Below are 5965 nucleotides of genomic sequence, written 5' to 3'. Positions count from 1 at the left end.
GATAACGGTGAGGAATCAGCCCAGAACTACACGGGAGGATCTTGTCAATGATCTCATTGCAGCTGGGACCATAGTCACCAAGAAAACAATTGGTAACACACTATGCCGTGAAGGACTGAAATCCTGCAGCGCCCGCAAGGTCCTCCTGCTCAAGAAAGCACATATACATGCCCGTGTGAACTTTGCCAATGAACATCTGGATGATTAAGAGGACAACTGGGTGAAAGTGTTGTGGTCATATGAGACCAAAATGGAGCTCTATGGCATCAACTCAACTCGCCATGTTTGGAGGAGGAGGAATGCTGCCTATGACCCCAAGAACACCATCCCCACCGTCAAACACGGAGGTGGAAACATTATGCTTTGGGGGTGTTTTTCTGCTAAGGGGACAGGACAACTTCACCGCATCAAAGGGACGATGGACGGGGCCATGTACCATCAAATCTTGAGTGACAACCTCCTTCCCTCAGCCAGGGCATTGAAAATGGATCGTGGATGGGTATTCCAGCATGATAATGACCCAAAACACACGGCCAAGGCAACAAAGGAGTGGCTCAAGAAAAAGCACATTAAGGTCCTGGAGTGGCCTAGCCAGTCTCCAGACCTTAATCCCATAGAAAATATGTGGAGGGAGCTGAAGGTTCGAGTTGCCAAACGTCAGCCTCGAAACCTTAATGACTTGGAGAAGATCTGCAAAGAGGAGTGGGACAAAATCCCTCCTGAGATGTGTGCAAACCTGGTGGCCATCTACAAGAAACGTCTGACCTCTGTGATTGCCAACAAGGGTTTTGCCACCAAGTACTAAGTCATTTTTTTGCAGAGGGGTCAAATACTTATTTCCCTCATTAAAATGCGAATACATTTATAACATTTTTGACATGCGTTTTCCTGGATTTTTTTGTTGTTATTCTGTCTCTCACTGTTCAAATAAACCTACCATTAAAATTATAGACTGATCATTTCTTTGTCAGTGGGCAAACGTACAAAATCAGCAGGGGATTAAATACGTTTTTCCATCACTGTATGATAGGCCAGGGGAGAAGAGATGGGGGTTGTTTTAAGGGAGGAACAGAAGCTGAAGCTTATAGTGAAGACGACTGTTTTATGTGTAGTGGGCGTTGGCTTCAGTGAAGGGGAATAAGAAAAGAAAAGGAATGAGAGAGAAACTGGGTGCAGGGCGTGGGAGGCATAGAGAGGGATGGCAGAGACTGGGAGCGGAGTGGATGGTGGGTGTTAAAAGATCACGTGATGTCAATCGAAAAAGAGTACGCCATTGGATCATTGTACAATTTTGTCAAGTTTCAAAAATGACCTGCAAACTAATGAATTTGTATTACACATAGCAACTTCACCCCCTTGTGTGAGACAGCAGAATGTCTGTAAAACAAAGCGACTTGCTTCGTGATAGTCCTGCGTGATAAGAATGACGCAGAGTGACTCCAGCATCTTACGTAGCATGTTTCACACGTTATGCGACATGGAGGCCGGAGAATGGGCATGGCTTGGGAGCTGGCTCACAAAATATCCAGGACGAATGTAAGGGTTAAAAGTGATAATTGGCCCATTATATAATCATTTCAGATTCACGTTCAAGTCAAAACACATATGGGGAGCATACCCAATGACAAAACGTTGCTGTATTTATCCATAAGCACCAGCTAATATACGATATAACAAAATATATAACAATTTGTATATATAAGCGGGTGCTTATAAATACATATATAGGCTAAATTACAGATGTTCGGTTCACAACATTTTTCGTTAAAGCGTTCGACAAATTATGGGCATTTTTCAAATAACGAAATCAAATTTCCACGTGAACAAAATCTCACACGGTACATCCCATGAGATCATCAAACAAGGCCATAGGAGTGCCATCACAGCCAAGCAACCCAAACTTTGGACCGCACAGTAACCCCATAGATCAGGGGTGTCCAAACTACGCCCCGCGGGCCAACTGCGGCCCTCGATCCATTTTTAATTGGCCCGTATCACTGTATTGCACTTCTTAGTTTAAAAACTAGGTGGCGATATTGTCTTGAACAAGGCAGCGTTTCCACAAAGCAAGCAATCGAAGAAAAATTTGTTCAGGGTCACCAGAAATGCCGGAACCGAAGAGACACAAGATTGCAAGCGAGTGCAGAAAATTTCAGACTCGGTGGAAAAATGCATTTTTTTTATAGAAACCAAAAGGGAAGTGTGTTTGTTTGATTTTTAATGAGAGTGTTTCCGTGATGAAAGAGTACAATGTACGACGGCATTATGAAACAAAACATCAGACCTTCACGTCCTACACTGGTGCCGAGCGGAAAGAGAAGGTAAAGCAAATGGCAGCTAGCCTGCTAACGCAGCAGCAGGTTTTTTTTTTTCGTGCTAACAAAGATCAAGAAAATGCAACAATAACCAGTTATGAAGTAGCTCAACTCATTGCCCTACACGGGAAACCTTTCTCAGACGGTGACTTCATCAAACAGTGCCTCACTAAAGTCGTGGGAATAATGTGCCCGGAGAAAATGCAGGATTCTAGATTTAAAGCTTTCGTGACTGCTAGGATCCATACTCTTTGGTTCTATTGGGTAAAGTCACGTAGGTGAAAATAAAATAACAAAAAATTGTAACAAAAAATCACGACGTTTCGGCCACAACACAAGCGGCCTTCATCAGGTGAAGGGACGAGACTGTCTGGAGGACAGCGCTGGAGTGGAAGAAGCCACGCTCAGATCACGACCTTTAAGCTGTGTGAGAAGAAAAACACCAAGTGCCTTGACAAAGGAATTAGCATTTAATTTAGCATTGAAATGGCTCATTGAAATAGCTAAGTTAAAGTATACACATCCGCAGAGGTACCCCTTGACAAAGGAATTAGCATAGAATTTAGCATTGAAACAGCTGAGTGATTAGCTTGTAACTGGTCACAGAAATAGCTATGTTAAAGTTAGAGCATATACATTCACCGAGGCACCTAGTACTCATCAAACAGGAGAATTTAGCGAAACACAACCACGCTCAGACAGCGGACCTTTAAACTGTGTGCGAGCAAACAAGGTGTTCTGACAAAGAAATTACAGTACCCCGGGGTTTACAAATTGAGTTGTACCTGCGGTGATTGCTATATCGGTGAGACAAAGCGACATGTCTCTGACCGAATTCGCGAGCACAAATCAGATGTGAAACACGGCAAAATGAATTCTTCTGCTGTGGCTGATCACTGTTACACCGCTGTGGGGGATCACGATATAATTTTCTCTGATAGCAAGGTTCTTTGCAAACCCACGGGCTTTTATCAGAGATTTGTTCATGAAGCAATTCAGATCTACAAACACAGACACAATTTCAACCGAGAGGATGGTTTCAAATTAAGCAACCATTTGAAAGATGTTCTAAATCGAACTAAACATTAAACTAATTTCAATGGTACAGTATATTTTTCAAGTAGTGGTACCCCAAACTTTCGCAGCTCTTATGAATTCCCTTTTCACACCATCAATAGGTGAACTCCCCCTCCCCCCCTTCCCCCCCCCGCGCCAAATGGCAAGTCCACCGGCACGTACACCACCTCTTTCCGAAAATCCGCCAATCAAATGCTAATTTTTATGCTAATTTCTTTGTCAGAACACCTTGTTTGCTCGCACACAGTTGAAAGGTCCGCTGTCTGAGCGTGGTTGTGTTTCGCTAAATTCTCCTGTTTGATGAATACTAGGTGCCTTGGTGAATGTATATGCTCTAACTTTAACATAGCTATTTCTGTGACCAGTTACAAGCTAATCACTCAGCTATTTCAATGCTAAATTCTATGCTAATTCCTTTGTCAAGGGGTACCTCTGCGGATGTGTATACTTTAACTTAGCTATTTCAATGAGCAATTTCAATGCTAAATTATATGCTAATTCCTTTGTCAAGGCGCTTGGTGTTTTTCTTCTCACACAGCTTAAAGGTCGTGATCTGAGCCTGGCTTCTTCCACTCCAGCGCTGTCCTCCAGACAGTCTCATCCCTTCACCTGATGAAGGCCGCTTGTGTTGTGGCCGAAACGTCGTGATTTTTTGTTATTTTATTTTCACCTACGTGACTTTACCCAATAGAACCAAAGAGTATGGATCCTAGCAGTCACGAAAGCTTTAAATCTAGAAGCCTTCAATAGCTGTACCGGGGGAATCTCCATATGGTACAGATATAATGGGAGGCTGATCGATGCCTGGGTGCGGTCAAGGGATGGCTCCCTATTGCTCAACCACGTTATGTATGCCGATGATTTGGTAATAGCTGCTCATTCAGAGGAGGAGTTGGAGACGCTGCTGTTGAGACTGGAGCGTGCTACTAAGAGATCGGGGCTTACCATCAGCCCCACCAAAACCAAGCACCTGCCTGGGTATTTTGTACCATCGGATACTCCACCCCCACAACTCCCAATCGGTGATGGGGCAGTTGTGGAGAGAGTGGAGAGTTTCCCATACCTGGGCAGTGTACTTATGACCGGCTCCAGTTTAACAGCAAAGGTTTCACTCCGAATCAGTTGAGCGGCAATATCTTTTCAACGGTTGCGTAATGCTGTGTGGAAGCTACCTGGTCTGTCGCTCCGCACTAAGCTTCAGGTCTTCTCGGCCACGGTCATTCCCTTCCTTCTCTACGCTTCAGAAACGTGGACCCCCCTAATGGAACATCTTCGCCGGTTAGTAACATTTAGGCTGGCCTGCCTACGATCCATCCTGGGTTTAACCAGGCTGGATTGTGTGAGGAGCTCACAAATCCTTGAAAGATCTGGGCACGGTCCCATCGGTGAGCTCCGGCAGGCAAGGCTGCGTTGGCTGGGTCATGTAGCCTGCATGCCCAGCCACCGCATGCCGAAACAGCTTTTGTTCGGCCGGATCGAGGGGGCTAAACGGGCGCGGCACGGGCTAGAGAAGAGATTTAGTGACGTGGTACAGGAGGACGTGGAGCTGAGTGGACTTGCCGATGACTGGTACTAACGGTGTCAAGATCAGCCTCTGTGGAGGAGGCTCGTGAAGGACGCTACTGGGCAGTTGGAGGCAGTCGCCCTCCAACAACAACGGAGGGCGGAGGAGCGACGCTCACAACAACGACCAGAGCGCCGGGTGGCTAAAGCACAGCAGGTTGGCACAGTAGGGGTCACAAGTGGTGCATCAGCCAGTCATCTCAGTCAGTCGACCCGTGGCACCTGGGTCTGCCCCGTGACCTACTGCCAGCGGGCGTTCGACACTCCACGTGGCCTCAATGTGCACATGGCCTGGCACAAGCGTCGTGGTGACGTCACCGCCACTTAGTGGCGAATGGCGGTTGTTGTTGTTGTATGTGTGGGGAGCGGTGGCGCAGTGGTTAACGCACTGTGTGTGAGGAGTGGTGGCGCAGTGGTTAGCATGAAGTGTGTGTGAGGAGCGTTGGCGCAGTGGTTAGCGCGCTGTGTGTGTTTGTGGGGGTGGGGGAGCGGTGGCGCAGTGGTTTGTGCACTGTGTGTTTGTGGGGAGCGGTGGCGCTGTGGTTAGTGCACGGTGTGTGTATTGGGAGCGGTGGCGCTGTGGTTAGTGCACGGTGTGTGTGTTGGGAGCGGTGGGGCAGTGGATAGCGCAGTGTGTGTGTGTGGGGAGCGGTGACGCAGAGGTTGGCCCACTGTGTGTGTGTGGGGAGCGGTGGCGCTGTGGTTAGTGCACGGTGTGTGTGTGTTGGGAGCGGTGGGGCAGTGGATATCGAACTGTGTATGTGTGGGTAGCGGTGGCGCAGTGGTTGGCGCAGTGTGTGTGTGAGGAGCGGTGGCGCAGTGGTTAACGCACGGTGTTTGTGTGGGGAGCGGTTGCGCAGTGATTAGCGCGCTGTGTGTGTGGGTAGCGGTGGCGCAGTGGTTGGCGCAGCGTGTGTGTGTGTGAGGAGCGGTGGCGCAGTGGTTCGCGTGCCGTGTGTGTGTGTGGGGATCGGTGGCGCAATGGTTAGCACACTGTGTGTGTGAGGGGA

This window comes from Petromyzon marinus, chromosome 5 (assembly GCF_048934315.1).
Source record: "Petromyzon marinus isolate PM22_M1 ecotype Great Lakes invasive population chromosome 5, UKy_Petmar_22M1.pri1.0, whole genome shotgun sequence".
Lineage (NCBI taxonomy): Eukaryota > Metazoa > Chordata > Hyperoartia > Petromyzontiformes > Petromyzontidae > Petromyzon > Petromyzon marinus.
Note: the sequence above shows the minus strand (reverse complement) of the source record.